At 36.3% G+C, this 15,967-nt stretch overlaps 1 protein-coding gene across 2 annotated transcripts in view; it reads left to right on the forward strand.

Annotated features, from left to right (window-relative positions):
* Nucleotides 1–15,967, forward strand: part of pou6f2 (POU class 6 homeobox 2) — a 155,959-nt gene that overhangs the window by 25,125 nt on the left and 114,867 nt on the right. The window lies entirely within an intron of this gene.

Genomic DNA, 15,967 nt, shown 5'->3' on the forward strand with positions numbered 1-15,967 from the left:
AAGGGTTTCTTATTTAATGTCAATATATAATGTTTAAATTAGCCCAGAAGTAAACTATTATTACAGTATACAGTATTTGCTCTAGAATCCCTTAAAGACTTACAGTAATTGATTCAGTGAAGTACTGTGGCATGGGGCGCTTAAATGAATTTAAACAAGGATCTAGTGTCCAAAAGATCTGTATTTATTTCATATGTCTTTGAATTAGTGCGTTATTTAGACATGTTTGTTTAGCTAGTGGAGAACAGTTATTAGCACTTTCAGCAATGAAATGAAAAGAGCAGAACCCTTCTATTGAGTAGAGGGATCAGTTTCAGTTAAGAGGCATAATTAGAAGGAGTTGTGAGGAGTCAGAAATGATTGTTAGAAGTTATCCACCTGGTAGTCACTATAGAGAGTGGATATTATAGCTGTTCGATCTAGCCTTCCTACACACATTTTAAAAACAAAAAAAACTTTAACCATTGATCATAAATATATATTTTTTCTTCCTACCTGTCTTTCAAACTGTTGTTAAGGAAACCATGGTTGATATACTGTACAGGTACAGTAGTGTAGATATTATTTTTAAATATACTGCGGTACAAAGGACATTTTAGAAATAACCAGGAGTTCATGACTCTCAACAAATTATTGAAATCCTCCACAATGTTTTCTCCTATTCTAAGAAATTTGACTTTAATTCACATTGATCAGATTCTTTAGACTCATGACCAAAACAGCACAAAGGTAAGCTATACATTGAACATGAAACATTGTAGTGCATAATTTACGGCACTTACCAATTTTGTCATTAATGTTGTTTATTTTTCTGTACATATTCATAAAGCAACAAAGCTACAGTATGTTAGTCTGGATTAAGTGTTAACCTAAATCAAAATGATGTAAATTTCAGTTTGATGAGCTCCATCTAAACTGCTGTGAACACCATCTAAAAAAGATCTGCATGATACAAATTGTACATTTGTAGTGTTTTAGGTCCCTGATCAATTTAACCAATTCAAAGGCAGAGCATCAAACTCAATACCTTTAAGGTCATAGACTTTTTTTCTATTCACTCTGGTGAAAACTTAATTGACTCTTAATTGAATCGATCTAAGTATTGATTCAGCTGGACATACTAACTTTTAAAGTTCATAATTTAGGCACACTGGATGCTAGCTACAAAAAGCAGATTCAACACTTTAAGACCTTCCTGTATTTGGTGCGGTTCATCTTTACCAGTTAACCCACTAAAATCATTATCTGTAACTTGGGACTACAGACAAAAGATCTCCTCAGTTCACCAGGATCCCTGTAATTAAGAAATTTACTGCTTCGTCTGATGGAACATGAACCACTATGACACTCAACAACAGTTTCAGCAGAAGTGGGAAGAAATCCATCATTTATGCTTAAATAAACAATTTCCATAGAATTTGGTCAGTGCAGTGGGTTGAAGTGGGCAGTATATGCAGGAAGAACCCAGATTTGCATATCCTAGAGGTCTTAGCCTATTTAATCAATTAGGTGGCCAGATTGTGCAGGTTGCCTTCTGACATCAGGGATTTGTAGGCACATTATGTAGGATATTATGGTGGTGACATTGCCATAGCACAACACAGATAGCATGGTTACAAAGAGAAAATATTGTTGATTCGAGCTACAAATAGGTAGAACTTCCAGCCCACTGCAAACCAGACCAATGCATCAACAATGCTGGCATATTGGAGGACCTGTACTGTGAGGGATTCTGCCTGCATAGAAAGCTTCCCCACAGTTTTGAGTTCATGGTTGCATCCAGACCAATGCATCAACAATGCTGGCATATTGGAGGACCTCTACTGTGAGGGATTCTGCCTGCATAGAAAGCTTCGACCACAGTTTTGAGTGCGACCATGCAGTTCTACCTATTTGTAGCTCGAATCAACATTATTTTCTCTTTGTAACCATGCTATCTGTGTTGTGCTATGGCAATGTCACCACCATAATATCCTACATAAAGTGCCTACAAATCCCTGATGTCAGAAGGCAACCTGCACAATCTGGCCACCTAATCGTTTAAATAGGCTAAGACCCCTAGGATATGCAAATCTGGGTTCTTCCTGCATATACTGCCCACTTCAGCCCACTGCACTGACCAAATTCTATGGAAATTGTTTATTTTAGCATAAATGATGGAGTTGCATATACTGCATATACTGTACTGTGTTGAAACTACAACTTCTGTTTTTTTTTCGTTTCCTAGGCCAAAGCATTGCCAAGCAGTTCAAGCCTACCTAAGCTTCTGAGATCAGGAAAAATCTGAATTAATAGTGGCAGAAATGTAACTCTGCCCAGATAAACAATTTGTATGTATCAAGGAAAACAAGACATTTTAATATCTAGCAATATCATAACTGGACAAGCAAACATTTATTATACATTAGCACATTTCTTTAAAATATCCAGTTCTTTTTAATATTATGGAATGAGCAAAATAAGGTTTTTAACCATTTCAGCAAAAAACATTCAATAAACATACTGTATGTAATAATAATTCCTTACATTATATAGTGCTTTTCTAGACACTCACTGTATCAGTACTTAGGGAGAAGGTACTGTATGCTAGTGGCAGGGCTGGGCAATTTATTTCAAATTTAGCGCTAATTGTTTCTTCGTTTTGTCTATTCGTCCTTGGACTATGCTCTGCTTTGCTATGTATTTAACAGTGCAGACTCATAGACATTGAAAATATCTCTCTTCCCATCACTTAATTGATCCGTGCAGGAAGTATGTGTAATGGCAGTTATTGGTGTGATTTTCAGAGTGCAAGAAGCTTCAAACATCTATTGATGGTTTAATCAACATTTTATGGAAAAAGGAGGCTATCCCTCCTGCAGCCATCCCAGGGGAGAGCTGCAGGGACCTGCCTCGTTTCTGGAAATATTTCTGTCACAACAGCTTTTGTTTTCAATTTTGACATGATGGGAATCTTGGGTTATTTTCACGCATTTTTTAATTTACAGAAAGGAGTAATAGAGTACGAATTAGAAAAGCAAGAAGAATGACACACAGATGAAGTGTAATTATTGTGAGGCACTCCATGGTTTCACACTGAGGCCAAAGGTTTGACCATAATGAAATCCCTTTTTGGATTAGTCACTGTTTTATTTTTTAATTTGGAGACAGGTTAACCTCTGATGATATCATTTTAATCCTCAGTCCTAATGCTTTTTTTTGCAGACATTATTTAAACTATTCCATTTAGGAATCTTCAATTACATTTCCGTTTTAAATTTTCTGAAATAATTTTGAAGACAGTATTCTACAACTCTGCAAGAGCTAATTTCCCAAATATTTTAAAATGTCATCAGTAAAATGTGTTTTGTTTTTATAACCAGTAAATTAGTCATGGAATAGTCATATTGTAAGCATACCTGTATATTATGTAGGTATTGACAACTGGCAATCGGTTTACCAGAATAGGTTTGCTGATTCTACTCTCTCTCCATTATCTACTGTAGCTTTCCTATCTCTGATACACCAAATATTTAATATCTCACTTTTATCTCTTGATACCTTAGCTCCTCTTAAAATTTGATCCATCTCCTATACATGCAGTGCCCCATGAAAGAAGTGTCCTGCATCCTAGAATATAGGTGATGTCTTTCTGGCTTGAATGGAATACTTGATTGCATACAGAGATACAATGGGGTGTGCTACTGTAGATCCATCACCTTCTGCCATATCATTGTGAATAATCAAAACAATCTTAGATACCTGTTCTGCAGCATTAGTCAACTATAGGGCTATACTGTACATGGCTTGGCACCTTTGCCCCAATCTGATTTATGATCTGTGCACTCCCCACTTCACAATCTTCATTCTTCTCACTCTGGTCTTCAATACGTCTCCAAGGCATGTTTACATTGGTGACAGGGTGAGCCTGAGCGCATTAAAATCTGCAAATCTTTATTTAGTGTCTATGTCTGCTCCATTTTCTTATGACCATGTACAACAGCTTCTTCTGCATCTCTAACCATTTTTATTTTATGCTTATTTTGTAATCTTCTCTTCTTCTTCTTATAAAACCTTGAGTATAAACTGTTTATCAAAAGCCTCCAAAATCTGGGCCCGACAGGTTTAAGATTGCCGAAGATAATGCTCATGTCAGGTTCAGTTTGTAATTAAACCATATTAGGTTATTTCAGTAATTTATGTAATAAGATGTATCATGGTAGAAAAGAAGTTATCTTTGCACTAGGATTAGGAACATTTCTGTCACAACAAAAGCTACTGTACTCCCATATGTTTGCAGATCTGCACAGATGGGGTTCTGTCTGCCGGGCCTTTACATTAGGCCCGTCAGGTTTTTGAAGAAACCCCATACAGTATATGGATGGAAGATTCTGGACCTACTGTACCTCATAGACTACATCCAATCATTTACAACTCTTCAGTCCCTTACGGAAACACTTGTGGATGGTTTGCATTTAACAGCAAAGTGCACCAAACAGTAAAATCTTTCCTTAGGAACTTGACATGGATTTCCAGTCCAGTAAAACACACACATATTATTGGTCTTGCCTTCAACACCAACTCTTTTGAAGTTGTGTATAAAAGCTTAGGTTGGTTTAAAATTTAACTATATGTAGATATGTAGAGGTAGAGGACTCACAAAAAGTTATTATTTCATTTTTTGATGCTGTAGAATGTCTTTTATACTGTAGCCAGGCCTCCTCTCTTTTTTTTTTGAGAACCAGAAGTAAGTTTTAAAAATGTGCTGATTATTTTTCATTCAGTACTTCAAGAGTAAAAGCATAAGGTCAGGTAAGCAGGAAAGGTCAGAAGGTTATTACTGAATTTATCAGACAAATATTTACTCTATGGTGCAGTATTTCAAATTTCTACAGAATCTTTACTTTTGTTAAAAGCCAGTGTTCTCTGAACAGTTGTACATAATGATAGTCAGACATCTGTAAAGAAAATTAAATATAACATAAAACTCCAAAGGAGAAAAATATATTCCCTTGGAAGGCTGATGTAAATAATTTTGATAGAGCTTCTGTTATTGCAGCAGATGCTTATTGCTCATGTCTTTGGGGAGATCCACTTTGAAAAGATTTCAATTTTAATAAACAGATTATGTGCACTCACAATATAAAATTAAGGTTTAAGTAATGAAATGCAGGTAAACCCCCTAGATATTTTCTTATTCATTTTTTTTTTCTAATTTTGTAAACCATATCATATTCAGACCTTGGGAAAAGTGCTTATGCATTTATTTATTGATTTTTTTTCTCTTAAATATGTTAACATAACAGTTATTGCCAAGCCAATCAAAGTGTCTGCTCATATGTTATTTCTTAATAACAAAACAAACACAAAGGGACTTTTATTGTTCAGTCTTACAGCTTATCCAGCATGGAATGTATTATTAACACAGTGGTAAGGTTAAATAAAAAGCATTTATGCTTGTGGGTGTATTATTTCTAAATTCCATTGTTGCGAATGCTGTAAACACAGATGATTTAATTCCTTTAAAAATAATATAGCAGGGGTTTCTTCAGAAGGCTTCAGGACTCCTGAATGTCTGCTTTATTGTCAGATCTATGATATTTGCTTTCTTACTTGATGCAGAGAAAAAACAAAAACTCATTCTGAAGGTTTTTTGTCTAATAGGCAACCAAAATCCAGAACCATGATGTTTATGTGTTTATTAACACACGTCAGTCTCATACATAGATTTACCGCATCTGTCTATCTATGGGTTAAGTATATAATCTGTCCAGCTATAAAGTTATACCTTCATTCAATTGCTGAAACAACTTCTCACTTCTCTACATGATCTGCTACAGTATGTATTGGAGATGCTGGGATGTAATGCCTGCCATTTATGACCCTGTGATGGGTGAAGTGGGTCCCTTCAATAGGCAAAACATTTTGGGGTAAAACATGATATATTAATGCAAGGAATTATTATTTCTGAGTGCAGTTCTTAAGGCATTTGTTATACACATCCAGTTATTTGCAGTTAGATCGCCAATAGACTTCTTGCCATGTATAAGACTCTATTGTTATTCCTTATTCATTTAGCTAATGTCTTTATCCAGGGTGACTTATTTTGGAAGTGCAATGATGAAACTATAGTGTTTATATAGGGGGCAACCTGAGAGTCACAGAAAGATAGTTTAAAAAGCACTGAAAAGAGCACCAGTTTAGCACTCCACTGAGTATACAGTAGATAGCAGATCCTTACAGCTTTGAAAAAGAGGCAGAGGCTGAATGTCTGCAGGGCTTAACCAGTTGCATTCTCCAAGAGGGTAATCAGTACACATCGCCTCTCTATCAACCCAAAACTCTGGGCAAAGATGGGTGAATCATTTAGTTAGTGCCCTGTCTTGGCAGCATTGTCTAATGAAACTAGTATCTTTAATTTTAGACAAATCAATTTAAATATCCCAAGATGTACCACTTTATCGAGACCAATCCGCATGAGGACCCTCTTGCTGGTTTATTGCATTCAGACTAATTTATTTTCTACTCATAATTATGAATATCAACTAATTATCCATCCAGTTCCAAGACCACTTGGGAAATACTGCAAATGAGAATTGCCATAGTAACCATGTAAGTGCATATTTTGCTAATGGCATATAAGGATGTTTATGATTTATGACAATGCTTAGAAACCAAAAAAAAAGTAATATCTGCAGCCTGGAAAATGAAGAGTTAGTATTCCAAAGATTACATTTTTCAGTTGTAATGGGAAACAAAACAGCTGCACCTGTTTCTAATAATCACTGACACAGTAGCAAAAGTAATTTAAGGATATCTTATGGTTCTGAGAGCAGCCTCCTCATAATTTATCTTTTGAATACGTGCCGGTCCAGGCTTCCATGAAGCGTATTTCTGGACCCTATGCAGACCGTATAATCTGGAAGTGAGTGGAGTAGGACAACGGGGAGGAGATGACGAGGATCAGGGCAAGTTGACAAACAGGGGGGGGGCGTGAGGACAGTGAACTGGTGCGCGGGGGACGTAGCCATATCAAACAAGTCAAAGGGAGTCCAGGGGGAAATCAGGGGCGAAGTCCAAGGTCCTAATCCGAGTGATCCATCCTCAAGACAAGAAAAAGTTACAAACTGGAACGGGATATGGTACAGTGACAGGGAAATAAAAACAGGATGACGAGGCCAGGCGCTCTGAGCCCCGGACTAGGCTGGGTCAGGACACCGATCGCATGTCCTCAAGCTACCAGATTGTGCCACAGTGATATATAGTCACAACCATAGTCATATAGTGGTACTGTATATAGTCACGAACTATAATTTCCTACTCATCATAGGTTCCTACAGTACTCTTATGATCAATGCTATGGAATGTTTAATGATCAAGTACACAAGACCACATTATAATGTCTCATCTAAAAATGTCTCATCTAAATAGAAGGTATCATAGTATAAAATCTCTCTATAAACTTGTGCCTCTTAGAAATAGTTTCCTGAAAAAGTAATGAAGGACTGTATGGATTCTTCTGTGAAGGACTGTGTTTTCCATTCTGCTTTTTAATTCTCAAAATTTTTCATTGCTCCCAGTACACCATTTTAGTAATGTCTTTTCCATTGTTCAACCCCGGCTCTTTTATTTGCTACCACAAAAAAGAAGATTAATCTTTTTTAAAGATTATTTTTATTACTGTGATGTAAATTCAAAGCACGGTGGTGAATTCATTGAACTCAATTTCTGTCAGCAAGCTAAGGGTGATACTGTGAAATCTACAGATCCAAAGATTGATGTGTAGATGACAGACTGACACAAGTCTTATGAAGCAGACACACCAGAGTGTGTGTGAGGAAGACATCTCTCCAGCAAGAATGTTGTGAAATATAGTCTGCAGGCGATCTAGAAAGCACATTGTACCCTGCTACCACAGGTTAACAATCCACCATTCATCACACAATGGAAATGTGAATTACTGCACTATACTGTATGCAAAGCAGGAGAATACAGGACAAATGAAACCATGTGTGGGGAGAAGGCTTTAGATATATTAGAAAGAAAATGTGAGTTATTGATTTTATAGACTGGACTGTTAGCCTATGACATTGTCACGAAACATTATTTATTTGTATACAAAGAACTCAATTACCTTGAAACACATCATTTTAACAGCCAGTGTATTTACCACAAAATTACAGCTTCCTGGGTAAATAACAGATGTCAGGGACTAGGGAGGGTTACTATGATAGATTACCCGATAGGCTTTGTAAGATTGCACTGGTTACCTTAGCATCTGCAGGTAGAGACAACTCAGAGAAAGAGAAATGCAATCTGTAGTTAGCATGAATGATTACCAGGAATGCTTTCATGGCTGTGATGTTCCTATTTTCTCCCTCTCTCTTTTACCCCAGCCTTCCTGTCTATCCTCAGTATTCCCCACTTACAGAACCTTTATCTCTCTCTTCACTCTCTGATTTCTGCTGTCTCCACCCTCTGCAGGTGAGGTTAGATAATATAACCTTTTGCAAGTAGAACAGGTGATTATTGTTTGTATCTTTATTATTGTATTTTTGATAGAACAATTTCCGTTAATTTAGTCTTATGTGGTGGAAAAATAAGGACTAAAACTATTTTGTTATGCTCATCATTAACTAGACAAAATCATTATATAACTAGTGTTGTGTTTTTGCATTCCTTAGTTCCTAGTTACTGTAGGTACTGCAGTTAAAACAGAGAGGAACATCTCATTTTGCATTTAGCTATTTAATTTAAGTTATTTTTTAAACCATATCCCAGATGATGTGTATGAGATGAGTAATATTTTAGTAAAATCATTAGAAAATTCCCAACAAGAAAGCAGATTCTGATACAACATTTAGTTATCATAGTAAACTGGTAATGGGAATAGGGAAGACAAATTGGCATACAGTATTAAAAGAACACAAATAACACCATACACTGAAAAGAACATTTGTACTGAAAGTATTGTGTCCTTGGTAATGTTTCCCATTCATAAACTCATCTAATTCAGAGTAACCTTTGTCTTTGTGTTTCTAGGGAAGGCATCAGCTGGTCACCATGAAATAATAATATGGTTTGACGGTCCTTTTAATAAGTGACCTTTATCACAGGATTTTAAAGGGCTGACCAGATGCAAAGGGCAATGAAAAGACTTCATTCGTGGTGTAATTCACAGTTAATAAGGCAGGCTGGTGATGGCGGTGAGGCTCATTGAAATGTAGTGATCTAATTTAAGCAGATTTTCAAGTGATAGTTGTTCTCAATACTCAGATTATAGCTTCAAGTTTTTTGAGCATTTTAAACAAGATCATTTTCTACTTGTAATAAGACTAAGTATATGAAAAAAAATCTGACTTTTACTTTCAGGGGTAAAATATTGAGACAATTATTTGATTGATTCTGCAAATTTACCTCCCACAAAGATTTATTTCTAAATACTTTCTTGTTGAAGAGGCAGTGCTGCCTCAGCTCTGAAATATTTTGAGAGATCGGAAACCTGGTTGTGACTCTAGATGTTTAATTTACATTCATAACATTCATTGTTTCATTGGCTGAAGTTTTGACTACAAATAGGATACATTCAATAAAATAGGTTTTGAAACACCCCAAATGCAAAAACATACTTTATTGATACTTCATTGATAGTTATTGTAATGCTTCATCTCATTTGTTATAATTGTTATATACTGTATTTGCGTAATGTGTCTCAAATATACTGTACTCTCAGATTTTCATGTTGTCATTTTCAGTATTTGTTATTATGTTACTGCAAGAAAACTTTGATAACCATGTACACTTCATACATAAAAATATGAAGCACCTACGGTTCAAGACAATATAAATTAGTAGTTTCCAATTATTTGATGCTCTTATGTATTCCGGAGAATTCATTATAATTTGTATACAGAGAGGGTTCATCTCTCATAGTTGTAATCATAGACAGAAGCCCTTTTGTTGCCTCCACTATAATACTCAAAGCTGATGCCATCTAATGTTTGTGTTAATAATTTCTTACTTATAACATAGCTTTCAAATAATGTTTGCTGTATCCTGTGTGTGTAGCAGTAGTTAAATTATTTATTTAGCTAATAAAAAATTCCAAGAGATCAAAACCAAATGCACTGTAAAAGGCAATTTGAACTTCTAGTTTCTGTGGTTCGGCATGTACATCTCTTTGCCTGTTGTATTTCATGGTAAAATGTATATTAATTTTCAAGTAAGAGAGCCCATTTCCAGTGATTCAAAGAGACAGCAGGATACAATAGGCCACATTCAGACTGAACTCATTTATAATCATCATGATGAATTACTATAAGGCTTAGAGTCATTTCAATTGGAAGTACTAGGCCGATCTTAACACATTGGTTCACATCTCTGTCTTAAATGAATTCACAGCAGAACAATGAAGATGTTAAGCACCAGTCACATTTTAAACATATTACTATTTAACAAAGCTTAAAAATGTCACAGAAATTGAATAACGAAAGAACAGACAATGGCTAAAGCTATTTAACAAAAGGGTAACAGATTTGTGAATATGTATTTATACACTACATATACAAGTATTTACAAATATTTTATGTACAATATGATTATTTTTAAATAACCATCAAATAAGGACCGACAATATAATGAGAAGAACTGTCACCATTTTTCTATAATTAACTTAATTCTTTAATAAATTACATCAATCTATCCGATCCAGGTTTCAGATGGACCCAGAGCCAATGCCACCAAGCAAAGGGCATAAGGTGGTATACAAGGGAGTGGAATGGGACAGCACTCACAGGGAACACACACTCACATCAGGGCCAGGTTTCCCAGAAGCAAATTAACCTACAAGTATGTCTTTTGACTGTAGGAGGAAAGAGAAAACCTATGAGAACACACAGGTACACACTCCCTTTAGATACAGTAGTACCTCAGGAATTGAACCCAGGCCCCCGGTGCTGTAAGGCAGCAATCCTAACCACTGTATCACTGTGCCATCCTGATTAATACTGGTATTCATAAAAAGGAATTGGATATGTGTGCCTCTTTATGTAAATAAACTTTGGTCTTGTGCGATATACATCATGCAGTTAATCACTTTATAGGGGGTTGAGGTGAACCTACAATTTACTAAGAGTTTCCTGCTCACCTTAACTACTGTGTGCAACTCACATCTCAGACACAGTGAAGAGGGAAGAAAAGAAAAATCCACTGTAATTACCTTTACAGTATATCTTAATAAAAGTGCTGTAACTGCTGGCTCTTAACAGGCCAACCTTCGGAAGAGAATGATACTTTAGCATTTTTCTTAATCAAATGTTCAATCAGTGGTTCTCAAACAGGGGTCTGGTAACCCTCCCAGGGCCCCTTATAGACTGAACTTGAGGGTCCTTGGAAACAAAGGGCCACATTTTCTCTCACAATCCCATAAAATATTGGGTATAATTAACTCAATGGGGTGCAATTAACCGAGTCAGCTCTGACAGCTCCACAGAACACAGGTCAGACTGTTTCCAACGTTAATATTTTATGATTATAGTAGAGCATCATAAACTATAATTATTTAATCAATCTGATGGATTTAAATTGGAGGTCTTTCTTGACAGTAGTTTCTTGAAAACTATGTCCCCAATAAAAAAAAGCCTGAAAACTCTTGTGTTGTGACATTTAACAGTATATTTCTGGAAACTAATGGTACAAGAGCTACTGCTAATATTACTTATATTACTGATTATAATCTTTATCCTACTGTATCTACTCTCAAATTCCGATTCAGTTCAAGGAGACCAAATAGTTAAGCAACATAATTTTGCAACCTCAAAACATTAACGCTAAAGATCACATTCTAACCAAGTCCGTGACTGCAGTCCCACAAAAAACATTTCCCCCAGAAATGCTAAAATATCCAAATATTTTTCCTCCTGTTTGTTGCATGTAAGAACTCTGTAACTGGCTGAATGGCTCCCAAAACTATTTCCAAACAACTGATTGTCCTGAAATTTGAAATGAAAATTGGGCATCCTCAGAGCTTCAAGGACAGGGATCAAGCTTTTACAGTATGCATGTCAACATGGTGTCACAGTGCCATTTTAATGCCTAAACAGTCTTTTGCAATCTTACATCATATCTTTACATATAATCTGAATCATTGGTTGTAGCCATAACACCTTATCTAAATGTCCAATTTCAAAACTCAAAAACTCCTTCCCTTGTGGAAAGCTTAACTTCTAATTTCATCGCTTGTGTCTAGACTCTCTGATTATTGATACATTGGATTCAGGTCACAAAGAAATGAGTGGCTTGTCTCATTGCCCTCTTCCTTTCACCAGCAATGACTGAGCCCAGCAGTAAAGGATTGGTTTAACAGAGGAAGGCAGTCATAGGCTTTTAAGATGAAGCATTTAAGATTATATTAGGAGCATTATTCTTTATTTTAGCTGGTAAGTCGCTGGTCCAGAATCCAGAACCTTAAACACTGCTCCATCTTGCTACCTAATCCTTGAGCCCACTTTTTACATATAAAATCACCCTCCATCTAATATACTGTATATAGGCAATATGGTTCATAAACAGAATACATAAATGAAATTGCTTACTAATAAATCCAAATAAATCTGAGTCCTCCACAATGTTCAGTTTATGGCTGTAGCCACAACTGCACATCAATCATAATACCATTGCACAAGCCAATTAATGGGAAAAAAAATTGCTGAGCAGTTACGCATATATTTCCAAATCTGATTAATTTGTAATATTCTCCCCTTTAGTCACTCACTCGTGACTGACTCATTGGGAATTTTTATTTTTTATTTTTTTTCTTTTATTGAAGGGGCTAAATTGATTTGAAACCAAAATAATAAAACTTCCCAACCTGCTGACATTTCATAAAACAAATTATAGAGCCGAGGGATTTACACGGGTTTAGCGCGTGCTTTTCTTCTACCAGAGTTATCAATGCAGGGAAGGATCGTTAGAGCCCTGCTAAATTAATAATCTTAGATCATTGCTGTTCATCTCTGACTGCAATTGATCAGAATTAAAGCAGCATGAGGTAGTAGTGTTGAATAAGCTGAAGGAAAGTTCTCAGATTCCCTTTAGCAATAACAAAATTTATGGGTAATTTTGAAAATTTAGTGTGCTGTTTCTACTTAGGGATCACATATGATTCTGCTTCGTATTTCATATTTACACATTTAATCTCACATCGGAGTTTTGTGCGTAATTATTCAATTTGATATCTGTCTTTCTTGGTATTAACATTAACATTTCACTCACATTGGCTTTCTTTAATGTTCAACTTAGATCCTATCCATGCATTTCAAAATACTATCCATCCATTTAAACTAATACTATTATTATTGTTTAGAATTCCATTATATTTCAAAGTATTCAAATATTGTTATAACCCTGTCTGTGTTGTAAAACAGTGAATGTCAAAGAAAATAAAGTGGTCTGTGAAAGGTAAGTGAATGTCTATGACATTCTGTAGGTTTAATCACAATTAAGCAGAAGAGGAGCAGAGTTCTATTTTTTCCAGAAATATTTTGAAAAACACATCCGATAGGTACTGTAGATAACACAGGAATTACGGAATCTGGGAGAATAAATATTATTTCATGCAGTACATGTCATTTGGTAGGTTGAACTACATAACACCAGATGTTTCCAGTTACAATTGAAGGTGTTGAAACACTTGCTGCTACACCTTCCAGGTGGTAAAGTGGCTTTGTATTCCCAGGGCTGAACCATTTCAGCAAAAGTATCTTTTGAAGGAGCATTTTATAGCTTGTAGGAATTATACAGGAGAAGGAGGATGAAACCATTATACTGTGGTAGCGGAGGGATTAAAGTGTGATGCTGCCTTGTTTCTTCATGTCATTTTCTCTCTTTGAGCTCATAGAACTCCTCTGATAAATTCTTTCTCCTACAATAGTTATCAATCTAAGAGAAAAGTCAGTACAATAGAGAGTTAATAAGAGCATGGTGGCGTAGTGGTTAACATTGCTGTCTCGCATTACAGGGGCTGTGGGTTCAATTCCTGGAGTGTTTTTGCATAAAGTTTGTATGTTCTCCCTGTGTTTGTGTGGGTTTTCTCTGGTTTCCTCCTACAGTATAAAGAAATATTGTCACGTTTATTAGCTTCTGGGAACATTGGCCCTGTTATGAGTGTGTGTGTTCCCTGCGATGGACTGGAGTCCTGTCCAGGGTGTATCCTGTCTTCTGCCGGTTGCTTCCCAGGATAAGCTCTATCTCCCCCTTGACCCTGTAGTGGTTTAAGAGGAAATAGATGGATAGACGGAAGGAAAGATGCACACGCCTATTAAAAAAAATGACTGTTCCCCTGCTGCAAGGTGTTAATAAAGCCAAGCTGCATGTAGTATTTCTTCTGCTACTTGTTGAGCCGCCAAATAGTGTTTGTCACAGGAGACCTGCATGTGATTAACCAGTTGATTTTGCCCTCTGAGCTCACTCTGTAACAGAATATATATATATATCCAGAAATAATAGAAAGAAGCAAAACTATCAATATAATCAAACAGGCTTCTGAAATATAAAGGTGTCTTGGCCTTTCTGATCCATGAAGAGAAGCTCGTGATTCAGCTCACATGACCATAATGCACAGATTTTCTTTGTTGTAACCGCTGTGTCATCTGTAAGTTACTCAATGTAAAATTTGCAGAATGTACGTTTTTACAATTCACCAGTTGTTCCAATTAGAATTAGCTTTGGATGAATGTGTCAACTAAATAAATATAACCTTTATTGATGTATGTAGTATTTGGGTATAACACAAACCTACAATATACAAGCGGTAGGAAACAGACCAGTTCTTTTACATTTTATGCGTGACAGTCCTCACTAAATACAGTATGTTATGTACTATATCTACTGTACTTACAAAATGCAACAGACTTACAGATATTTTGAGCCAGGTTTATGGATGTAACCCTTTTGCTCAAGATTCACAGTAATCTATTAGCATTGCCACTAATGGGCATTGTGTCTTGGCAAAAATTAAAGACACAATCAATTAAACATTGTATTATTTTAACACAGATTGAAGGCAGTGTTGCCAACTTCTCACTGAGTCAATAACTGACTGTCAACAGCAGCAGGTACTGTTTACACCCTGCATCTCATTGATTGGCAGAGTGACTCACTGTCAGTGCTGGACACAAAGTTACTAGTTGCCTCAATTTCAGGCTCCTGGAAGCCTGACCACTATCAAATGTCTTAAGTGAGGGCAGCTCTTACATTGAGCAGTTCTACCTGGGAATTAACACTTATTCCCAGTGCTCAATTGCTCATTCTCCTCACCACAGCTGAGCTCAAAAAAGCAAACTGGGGATTTAAATGCACCCAATATTGTTGTCAGGAAATACCATGAGGCAAACGAAGTGAAGAAAAATGTAGGGATTTCTCCCAACATTTTGGGAGATTTGCAGATTACAGCCTGAAATGTATTACAGATTTCACAGTATCTGAAAAAAAGTTCTAAGGCGTATTCCAAATGCTCTACCTCTAGCAACTAGGCCATAAGGCACCAGTGTATGTTCATTTGGCAATGATGAGAAATAGTGGCATTTACAAATGACTACCCCCCCCCTTTCAAATGCAAAGAGCTGTCTTTGCATGTGCGAAGCCTTCCAGCGGATCCCCCCTGAGGCGGCGTGTTGTCGTTCTTGTAATCGCCACGCTCATTACTGTTTCAATATTTAAAATATACCCTGTCATCCTTCACAGCGTTGTGGGTTTAACAAATTTGAATAATTGTTGCTCATGATACCAGCCAGAACTACTACTAGCCCGGGCGCATGAAGCACTCATGTATGTAAATTGATGTATAATGTGCCCTACATTTGTTCCGGTGATATTATTCAGCTTCAGTTTCAGCGCTGTCACTTTGTCATACATCTCCTTCAATGAGCTGGACCAGCTGAATGAAGTGGTAATTTATGCAGCTTGATGAGTGATTCTGAGCGCTTGAGTT

The sequence above is a fragment of the Lepisosteus oculatus genome, chromosome 6, assembly GCF_040954835.1.
Source record: "Lepisosteus oculatus isolate fLepOcu1 chromosome 6, fLepOcu1.hap2, whole genome shotgun sequence".
Taxonomy (NCBI): Eukaryota; Metazoa; Chordata; class Actinopteri; order Semionotiformes; family Lepisosteidae; genus Lepisosteus; species Lepisosteus oculatus.